This window comes from Nannospalax galili, unplaced genomic scaffold (assembly GCF_000622305.1).
Source record: "Nannospalax galili isolate Female #2095 unplaced genomic scaffold, S.galili_v1.0 scaffold198, whole genome shotgun sequence".
Taxonomy (NCBI): Eukaryota; Metazoa; Chordata; class Mammalia; order Rodentia; family Spalacidae; genus Nannospalax; species Nannospalax galili.
In genome coordinates, this window is record NW_008341748.1 from 2,506,001 (window position 1) to 2,517,767 (window position 11,767).

The 11,767-nt window shown below is 37.2% G+C and overlaps 1 protein-coding gene and 1 pseudogene across 5 annotated transcripts in view; both read left to right on the forward strand.

The window, feature by feature from the left end:
- The window catches only part of Aff2 (AF4/FMR2 family member 2), a 560,677-nt gene that overhangs the window by 223,490 nt on the left and 325,420 nt on the right, over window positions 1-11,767 (forward strand). The gene's annotated exons all lie outside the window — the stretch shown is intronic.
- On the forward strand, window positions 815-2,087 carry LOC103737445 (annotated as a pseudogene).

Consider the following 11,767-nt stretch of genomic DNA (forward strand, 5'->3'; position numbering starts at 1 on the left):
CAGAACATTACATTTTGCGCACATGTGAAACTCGAAGTCTCCGATTCAGTCTTGCCTGCCAAGAGGAAAGAATTTGATAAGTTTCCCAGAAAGAATCCATTTTATCAGTGGAATGAATGCTTATCATTAGGTGTATATTTATATTGAATTCAAATCTCTCTCCTCTTGCTCCCCCTTGAATATGAATAGGAAAATCAGAGCTGATGTAAAACAATGAACTGTTCAAGGATGAAAGCTGTGCAATGGGCTGTGTCTAGCCTATTCTTGATCTCTTATGTGAAGAAACTGCTATTAGCTAGGGAGGACCCTTAAGTCGGATTGTGTGTTCTGCTGCTGGGTTTTTTTGTTTGTTTGTTTTTTAAGTCTTTTTGAGACAGGGTCTCCCTGTAGCCCCAGCTGTCCTGGAACTCACTATGTAGAGCAGGCTGGCCTTGAACTCACAGAGATCTGCCTGCCCCTGCATTACTGTTTTTAAACTTGAAGCACCCATTGGATACAATCAAGTGTTCATCAACTTGCCAGGAAGAAGATGAAGGAGGAGGAGGACGAGGAGGAAATGAAGTTCATAAAGTTCCGTAGCCAGAGAGAAGAGCACCTCAGACCTAGGTACCCACAAGCAGGGAGGAGGCAGGGAAGTATGACACTGCATCTGTGGTGTACCCAGGCAGCTAAACCCGAGCTCAGGTTTCCACAGCTAGTAGTGTATGATGTGCCTGGGAAAAGGAGCAGTGCCAGAACTCAGACTGTTCTTGGCTGATGAGAGGAGTCCAAGGCAAACTACCAGGGCAAACCAGGGCAAACTACCCTAAACAAGATGGCAAGTAAAGAGATGTTTGAAAATACTGTGAGAGAGCATGTCATCAATGAAGAATATAAAACCTGGAAGATGCATCCATTGTTTCTGTGTGACCTGGTTATGACCTGTTCTCCATTGGTCCAGGCTGTCAGTTCCGTGGTTTCCTGAAGAGACTAATCAAGAAGGAAAGAATTATGGCCTTCATGTGCTAGTGCTGGGGACTCGTATATCTGATGAGCAGAGTCATCAAATGGTTGCTTTGGCTCCTAGTCTCAACGATGATGCACTGTTTGATGTTTCCCATTGTGACAGTGACAAGGGAGAATTTGATGGCTTTGGCTCTGTCCCAGGAAAAAATTGAATGTAAAATTAAAATTATTCATGAAGGACAAGTAAACAGTGCTTGCAATAAGCAACAGAATCCACACATCATTGCCACAAAAAAAAATCATCCTCTGATTTATTGGTTTTTAACTACACAAAACACCCTGTAAAATCAGATCCAAGTAGAGAATGTAACCCTGATCCTAGACTAAGAGGTCACCAAAAGGAGAGCGGTGGTCTTTCCTTAAATTCTAATTTGTGTGGACATGTCCTGAGTGCATACAATAACCATACTGTGTGCCTGAAAGACATAAATGCTGGACCAAAAGGATAAAAACTTGTGGATGCTAAGGTAACCTTTCCTGGCCACTTGGCTGTTGTAGAGAATGTGGCATGGCATCTCCTGCATGAGCCCTTGTTCGGATCTGTTGCTAATGATCAGAAACTTAAGATATGGAAAACAAGATCCAATACCATTTTTAAGCCAAGCCATTCAGTAGATGCACAAACTGCTGAGGTCAACTGCCTCTCATTCAGCCCCTAAAGTGATTTTATTCTAGTAACTAGCTCTGCAAAAGTTAAGACTGTACCTTTATAGAACCCGTGTACCTAAAATTATAACTCCATACACTCAAATCTCATAAGGATGAAAAATTTCAGGTCCACTGGTTTCCACATAATGAAACTCTTCTGGGTTGAAGTGGTACTGATCACCAGCTGAATATGTGGGATTTGGATAAAATTGGAGAAGAACAATGAGCAGAAGATGTAGAAGATGGGCTTCTAGACCTGTTAATTCACAGAGAACGTACTGCCAAAATTTTAGACCAGTTGAAACTGCAACGAACCTTGGATCATTTGCTTGGTATCTGAAGATAGCATCATGCATATATGACAATTGGCTGAGAATATTTATAATGATGCAGAGCCAGATGTCACATCACAAGTGGAAGGACAATGGTCTTAAATCAAAAGTTTGAAATGTTTCTGTTGAATGTATTGTTACATGAATGGTTGATTTTTCAGTCACCAAGAAGGCATCATATAGTAGGAAATGTAGTTGGGGTGGCTTACGATCCTTTTTACTCTCTGATTCTAACTAATTCCTTTTGAATGTATATTATTTTTACTGAAAATTTGTACATTTCATGCAATAAATCTTAATTATATTTAGACCCCCTTCTTCATCCACACCTCCCCAAGTACACCCCACCAGATTTCATGCATTCTGTCATATGTGTTAAGGCCTATTGAGTCAGGCTTTTGTGCCCAGATGTCCTTCAGTGCAAATTCATCCGCTGGAGTCTAGTCAGGCTATCAAGAGTCTCTCCCTTAGATGACATTAGCCCTCCATCACCCAGCAGTAATCAGCTGCCAATAGTTCCTTGGTTAAAGTTGGGGCCTGCTGCCCATTTCTCCAGTTCTATACTGGGTTTTTGTTTGATTGAGTCTGCATGGGTCTTGTGTATACTGTCGTCAGTGCTCAAAGGGGCAAGTTCTGAGGCCTGTTTCTTTATGAGTCTAGCTCTTTCAAGCTGTTGCATACTGTATCGTGTTGTGGCTGTTAGGAAAAATGAAATGTTGCTTAATAAAGGACATCACTGTTGTTTTAAAATATAAGTTGCAGGGTACTACCTTTGATTAACTGTTTTAAGTCTTCATTTTTTTCTCAAACTTGTTTTTGGTCAAGAGCATAAATATGGAAGGATAACTTTTACACTTTTTCGTTCCAACAATTCTTAATTACTTTACAGAAATAAAGTTTTAAAATAAATAATAAAGTCCCATATAGTCCCATATCTACTATAAATATAAATTCTGAGTATTTTCATTCTGAAAAAAAACACACATTGGTGCTCTTATACCCAAATCATCTGTTTTCTTTGAATGAAATATAAGTACATATTTTGTATGCATACAACTATTATCACTTAATTATAATGAATATGCTTAGGAAAAATTACACTTATGCCATAGATTTAAGAATGCATTACTCTTTTAAATTTGAAAATACATTATCTGTTTTCAAGTGTGAAGGGAAGGCATCATAAAGTACAGTCTAACTATCATCTAACATGCCCACTTAATTATCATTTCTCTGCACTTGGTTTTAGGTCTATGTTCATTTCAACTTTACACATGATCTACTGAGTACCTACTAAATACAGACCAGTATGCCACTAGAGACAGGACCCCAAGTATGTACGAGATAATGACACTCCAGTCTAACTCATGTATATGGAATCTGAAAGCAGGCTTGATGAATAACAATACCATCTGACAGCAAATAATCAATGCAGGAAATTTGGGCCACAACAGCTTGCTTGCTCTTTACACTGTCATGGTTGATTGGTTATTCTCATCACCCTTTGTTTAAAATCATTTCAGAATTAATTGGCGTTCATTAACGAAAGTCTTTGCAGTGGAATTGCAGAAACAGTCATTAATGTAGCTAATAAACATAAAAAAGGGGGAAAAAAGGTCCTATTACTGGGTCCCTACAGGCTGTTAACTAACATTTTGAATAAGAATACATAAACATAAATTAAACATTTCTGGAAGTGCTAAGAATGTGGGAATTTCACATGGTGGTCTATAATAATGCTTTGACTGAATTTGTTCCTTTTTAAAAGAGTGATGTAGAGAAAGTGTTTCTGATTAGAAATCATTATTTGGATCCACCTATTGTAGAAGCCAGGGCAAATCCAGAAGTAAGCCAACCTACCCTCACTGGCCCAACAGATTTTTACTTCAATGTAGAGACTTTGATGAATGACAAATACAAAGTCTGAGATCACAGCATTATTTGATCACGTACAAGAATCTTAAAGTAAGAAAGTTAATTAGAAATAGACACTCATTCCACAATCCAAACAAAACTCTCTTTATTCCTTAAGCATAAATAAATGTAGAACTGGAGAGATGACTCAGTGGTTAACAGCACTGGCTGTTCTTGCAGAGGAACTGGGTTTGGTTCCACATGGCAGCTCAGAACTCTCAGTAATTCTAGTTGCGAGCCATCTGGCAACATTTTCTGGTCTTCACAGGCATTGCATGCACAGGTGCACTTACATGCAGGCAAAATATTCATAAAATAAAAATAAATAAATTGTAAAAGAATAAATACTGCCTTCTTGATCAACTGCTTCAGATTTGGATTACCTGTTGCTGAATCTTTAACCATAAATCTTGGTTAGAAACTCTAAAGGCATTTTCTAATGACCTTCTAACCCATATCTCCCTTTACCTTCATATGTACAATGAAGAGTATTTTCCAAAGGTATGCTATTCTTGAATGGTTCTATAGCAAGGCCTCCTGAAAATCCACAAAAATTTAAATTGATTTCTGTGATATTACTATATATTTCCAATTATTGTGAAGGAAATTTTTAAAACTAAAATATAGTTTGAAAATTCACATACTCTTCACAGCAAAGTTGTGTCCCGTATCAGTGTTGTGGTTTTATCTCCATCTACTTGTGAATGTGTGAAAATAACCAAGAGCCCCTAAGCCCTATGGGAAATCTATAGATTGCTGCCATTGGCATATACACAGTGGTGGTCAGAGGCACCTCAGATGCATTTGCTGCTTCTGTTTCCCTCCATCAAACTGGAATTAGCTGACTCAAACAGTAGTTAACTGTGATTGCTTCCAACCCTGTTGTACGTAAAAGCTGAAAGTGTGTAGTTTAATTCAATACTGAGTAAATCAAAGAAAAATGAGCATTATGAAAAGAAAACTGTGATAAGTGATTTAAGTAAAATCATTTGCTTCAATGGCCAAATCAAATCCAATTGAAATTATCTTCTCACTGGAGAGTATGGCCATTCCCAACTGGGAGTTACTGTTGCAGATGAACAGCCAAAGCTGAACATTATAGAACTTGCCTTCACATTGTGCTCCTCTGTCTTCTACAGCAGACACATTAGACCATTCACTGACTCTGCAATCTCCAGAGGCACACTTATTCTAGATTATCCTTCATACCATTTTCTCTTGCTATGCTTTCTTCTGGCCATATAAAAAACGTTTTTCCTCATTTCTTCTCCAACAGCATAGGAAATTACCCTTTTCTAGTTTCCATTCTTAAAAGTTTCTTCAATTTTGACCTTTGACAATTTCATGAATCATCTTCATGTATGAATATCTTAGGGTCTTGGATCCTATAGAATTTGGAAGGAATGCTGCGTGCATGATGCAGCAGAGTCCATTCCACAGCCCTGAGCCTTTTGGATACTGGAAACAATTTCAGTTCGTCTAGAAATGATCTGAATATGCCTCATTTATATTGCATGCCATGGTTTTAGCCTCACAAATATTTTGTTGACATATTTAAGCATAAAATGGCAGGAAAGGTAATTTATAATGGTGTATGAATACATTTTAAATAAATGCTACATCCCTTCAAAAGATCAAATAATGAATATATTGAAACAAAGCATAATTTTATTATAGCAACAAGCGTACACATATGTATCTAGAGTACACATGTCATTGCAAGCATCATAGTACAGTGGAGTAAGTATTAAACTCTTAACTACTACCAAAGACAGTCCTGATGTGATAAAGAAAAATTGTGTTAACCCTTGGTAATTAGAATATACAACCAGGGAGACTAAAAATTGTTAGTCTAACTTTTGTTTATTGACTAGAACATCTAAATGGCTTTAGGCATCACAAAACAATAAAAAAGTGGCTTCCTATTGGGTCTTTGATCCAGTTTAATTTATTTTTGATGCTGTATGCAGTTTCTGAATATCTTTTGTGGCTTGTAATAAAATAGCCGCAGTGCAATTTTGCATGTATGTCAAGCGACGCGTGACCTGCTATGCAAATTTAATGCCAAGGTGCCAAAGCTGAATTCATAATGTTTCCCAGCTACAGAGCTGTTTAAGGCAGTTTAGAAATCAATGAATATGTAATATGAATGTGATAAGACCTAAATGAAAACCCTATTTATCTACTATGAAAAAGTATTTATACACAGAACACTTAGCACAAGCAGAAAATGGACAGACTTTCCAATTATATGGTTTGCATAAACAAATGTTAAACTGCGTGCATTGACTATGTAATAATGCATTGTGCTTGAAACTTTGAAATGTTTACAGATGTGTTCCCCCTTCTCGGGATATATGTAATATGGACAGCTGAAGCTATGGATCCCCTAGGTTGTATCATTTCTTCTACATTTTATCTTAGCCTAGATTTTGCACTTGATACAGGGCTGAAAGTTATTAATAAAAAGGTAAGTAGATATGTGTTTTATGAAGTCTTGCAGTTTGTTTTCCAAAAAGAGGGATTAACTGAGAGCAGTGGGAAGAAGTGAGAAAACATTTTCCTCGGGTTAGTTGAGGCTGTGTAATATGATATGGGTCTGGGCGTTGAACGTGCTGCTGCTATTCAGATGCTCATAACAGTACTGTTGCTGTCGTGGTAGCCGTGCCATAATTCTAGAAAGCAAGTCAGGACTTTGCTCATTGGATCTCATGTAGTCACTACCTACTCTGAGAGCAGAGATGGATGAGGATAGACAGGGCTTGACTGATGTAAGTCAATCCCAGCTTTTCATAATGGGAAGAAAATACACTTTTATTTTTCCCCAGAGATGGTTAAGAAGCATTCGAGTGTGTTTGTGTATGTTCAGTGTGTGTGCATGCATATGTATGGGAGTGTGTATGTGTGAAAGTGTACACACACAAATACACACAATCTGCAGTTTTATGACACTGCTGCCAGTCAGATTCCAGACACATTCATATCCTTTGGCTTAGAGTTAACTGCTACAATAATGACTAATAGTGTGTAGAGCAAGCAAGGAAAATGTAGAGGCTGGATTTGAAAAAGGCATCTATAGTGCCAGCTGGGTGGCACTGGTAGTTGGAAGAACTTGGAATATACCTCTCTAGTGCAACAAAGTGAGAAAGAGCTACAAACCATAGGGCAAGTTCGGATTCTTGGTAGATAGGGATGAATGTTCACACTGAGTTTGTGTTTAGGTCCTTCACAGAGGAAAATTGGCTACTAGAAATTCAGCTCAGTTAAAGCCACGATTTGTCCTTAGAAAAGCTTTCAGAACAGATACTGTAGATAGAAAGCCAGTGGTTCACTGCCTTTGCATTTCCCTTGCCATATGTGTCCTTTTGGAGAGCAACATGCTATGAATACTTAAAAACCAGAAAATAATTCCAAGGAAAGCCAAAATAAAGACGAATTATATCCAATATAATGTCAAGATTTTAGTACTACAATTTATCGGGTTGGGTTTTGTCATTGTATTTTCTGTTCAAGCTTAAGTACACAGTAATTTATGTATTTCACCTGAAGGTTACGTATTGCTTTCTAAATGGGATATGATGTCAGGGACTGTTCATCTTATTTAACAAATGGGAAAGCTGTCAGGGTAAGTGATGTGATCCTCAAAAGACTGGTGACATATCTGGGTTGTGGAGCCTGGTGAAATGGAGATTTGGCAATTATCTGGGTCATTTGTTCAACACAGACAGCCAAACTTCATGATTCAGACAAAAAATAATCTACTTTGGCCACTTTCATTCAACAGATGAACTGAAAAATTTCCAAATCTCTGTTTCCTGATGCTCTGTTCAAACCAGCCTTCTTTGTAACAGGGCCAGACAAACAGGCTGTCTTCCAGGGTAGGCTCTCCTTCTACTTAGCTTAATTAAATGTGTGAGGCACCCACAGTGGTGGAGTTACCCAAGGGAGTATTTGAACCCTACATGAGTCCAAAGGAGGGTGCTGCACTAAAGTAAGGAGGGGTACCATTCTGTCAGAACTTTGGTATTCCTAAAAGGAGCCTAGGCCTTGACATTGGAACACCTCCAGTCTCCACACCGTCCTCCCATTATTTGCTCATATTGATAATCTTTTGTACTCATTCTTTTTCCCTGATGCTTCTGTGAAAGGAAGCTAACAAGCAAAGGATGTTTGTGAATATCACTGCAGAAAAACATTAACATTTTTGTTATTGTCTTGAAAGAACATCCACAGATTCAATCATTTTCCAAGATTCTAATTTACTGCTGTACACACCACAGGCCAAATTGTGCTATCTGTACTTTGCCCTATGCTATTGCTGTTCTCCGGAGCCTTCAATTATTAAAATGTTTTCTGTGGATGGAAATCTCATAGCTCTTAGACATTATAAGGCCCAAAATTAACTAGAATTCACCGAGTAAAGTTTTAGCTTCTCCATGTGGGCTTTGCCCATTATAGTTTATGAGTGCTTTTACATTTTAGCTAAGATGACTCTCTCTCTCTCTCTCTCTCTCTCTCTCTCTCTCTCTCTCATGTGTTTTGTGTCCATGTAAGCACGTGTCCATACCATTACATTAAATTGCCTTGGCAGATTCTGCCAAGCTGTGCGAAACTCTGTAATGCAATTAGATCATGTCCATAATATTGAAATATACCTTCTAGGTTTAAAAGCATAGTGTTGGGCAGAAATACTATGTATTCAGTGATGTGCTTAGAAGCATTTTGATGAGCGTGAGCTCATGTGTGGATAATGTTCCATTCTTCTTTCAGTGCCTGTTGAACACTTGCCAGCTTTACCATGTACCATGCACTCTCCCTCAAGAGATTTTTCAAAATCGTATAGGGGCCTCCATCTCTTTTAATACACACTTCTTCATTAATAAGAAAAATATGATTATCTGGTAAATGTGCATCCATGATAAATGACAAAACTCTAGGAAAATTCATGCAAAGTTCAAGTAAAGAAAGTAAATTCAAGGACCCTGCATTTAAAAGAGCAAACATCGTTCTCAAATATTCACAAGCAGAAATAAAAATTTTGAAATATTTGAATACCATATAAAACAAACAACACTATTTTGCTGGGGAATTTTTTTTTCTAGATTCACTCCTTTAGGAGTAGTTTTCAGAGCACCTTAATGGGAACACCTTCTTGTAAACCCATGCACTCATTTTTAACCCTGAAATATAATTTACTTAGCACTGGAATTGATTTTATTTGTGCTTGTGTGTCTGTACATTAGCCGGTGACTTACTGTGAAATTTGTAATCTTTGCCATGACCAACCCATGAAATTTATCGTCTGTCTCTCTGATTTACATAAAACTCCATTTATAATCATCATGCAGAATTCACAAGTGAAAAGTGTTAGACTGAAATCTGCTGAATAGAGGCACTTTGACACTGTATTTACTCTGCAATGGAAAGGTAAATTAGGAGGGTGAACCATATATAGATATTTTGACATTTATATTTTTAGATTTCATTTGATCTTAAGTGTGCCATCATTATGAATTCACTTGTTATTACTGGAAAAGTACTTAGTATAATGGATTCATTTTGGTATCCATGTGGTTGTCATGTGTTCTTTTATACATGTTCTACTATAATTTTATTTCATTCCTACTTTAATTTAGAATTGGTTAATGGACTCTCATAACTAGAGTTCATTTTTTATAGTCCCAACCTTATAACTAAATTTTCTCATACTTAAAACTGTTGAACTATCTAGGTTAGAACCACAAAATTTTATTTAGTCCATGTAATAATAGTACCCAGTAGTAACTGGGCCAAATGAGATGCAAACACAAAAACTGTGCTAAAGTAACCTTGATGAGAGTAGGGAACATTGTTTATACAGTGGATACTTCACAGATGTTTGAGAGTACAGTTGAAGAGAATCAGGCTGTCCGTCCTATTAATAGTTGCACAAGGTCATTGTGTAGCAGACATGATCTCATAGGTGAGGCAATATGCTTCTTAATGCTGTCCATGGGATGCAGTGATCCAAACAGCAAACAGGTTCTTGGTCATCTAGTAAGAAACATAGCATCCTGCAAAGGGGCAAGATCCCTGCAGATGACTTTATACTTTGAAGATTGTGCCATGAAAATTTTCTCGGAGGACTTGATACTCCAGTTAAAGGGGACACACGTAGAGTATGTCATGGACAAGGTGAGGCAAGGAATTATCAGGAATTATCATGTAAACAAAGTTGGTGAACATAAGAAAACAGTTTCTTTTCCATAATATTTTGAATGGAGGAATTAAGCTTGTATTCCTTATCCACTGATAAAAGCTTCAGGGAAACCACCTACCGCTGTTTTCAATAATAAAGTCTGATACCGGGGCCGACTATGACTTTCCAGTCACAGTGTCCAAAGAAAGTCTAGAATGTCCCTGGCATAGGCAGTCCATTAACAGAGGAGGATTCTTGTAGAAATACTTTTGCTTGCTCTATTTGGACAAATCCATTTCTCTGTTTCTCTGCCTCTGTCTTTTTCAGTGCTGGGTATTGAATCCAGAGCACTACATACCTTACATGTGCAAGCATTTTGCTGAACCATTGGTGAAATCCAGACATATGCTTTGTTAACTTTTATCTACTCAATTTAGAGACTACAATCTGTACATTGTAATTACGAACATAATTCGCATTATTTTTCCATAACAAAATCCGCAGGTCACTTTTATATTTGGAACTTCTGTATTATAATTTTCCAAGATATTGCTTCATTTAGAAAATGATATACCAGTATATCATTGTAGGAATGAAAATAATAGTTTTTTAAATTTGCATTTTGTATGGTGCTCAGCATTGAACTCAGGGACTTGCATTCAAGCACTGTACTGCTGAGCCGTACCCTCCAGCCTTCCATTTCTTGTTTTCATTTGTCAGAAGGAAGGTGATTTACATTTAATAAGTATCACTTTTGTGCCAAAAAGTTTGGTAAGTTTTGCAGATCCTTCATTTTACTTTCTTGTGATTCTTTGTGGTGTATTAGCGTTGAAGGTGAATGTGAGAACGATTGCAGTATCTGCCCTGAGATCACAGAATAAAGGACCTGATTTCAAAACAGGATTTCTAAATGATGATTTCAAAACTAGCAGTGTTGCCTCGTTGTTTCTTTCTGAATGTAAACATCATTTAATTGCGTTTTCTATTTTTTGAGAATTTTATACGAGTACTGTATTTATACCATTTCCACCTCCCCGCCTCCACTCCAAAATGTCTTATGCTCCCTACCCTCTTTCGAAAACATACTTAAGCCATCCTATAAAATTGTAAGATGGAATAGGAAGGATATCAATTGAAAAAATATGTCTCATGCCTCCCATCAGAGACAATTCACATAGTCATTGCCGTGTACGTGAAAAGTGAATTTCGTAAGTAACAGCTTTCTTTGTAAATTTTCTGATTGATTAAAATCGGTTGAAACTGCATAAACAACACCAAAAAGAAAAAATTCCCCAGCAAAATAAATTCTTTGCTTTTCTTGTAACCTAAATTAAGGTATTGCAGCTACTTTGGTCTGAAGAAAGACTACAGGCCGGCAATAATATGTAAATGGACTACTTCATTCCAAGATGTCATGATTTAACTTATGTAGTTAAATTTTAAGCTAATAAAATTTTGGATTGAGTGGCTTCCCTAGTCAAATGGACTAGGGTCAACAACTACAACTGCCTCACTGACCACTTTGAACTTGAATCTAAAAGTAGGACGAGAATGACTACTTTTTTTTTCTTTCTGTTTTTTAACTTTTACAAAAAATTTACTGAGAATTTCATGCATGTATATAAGGTGTTTTGATCAAACCCATGCCCACTCCATCCTCTCCAACATTCCCCCCTGTGAAGAGGTAATC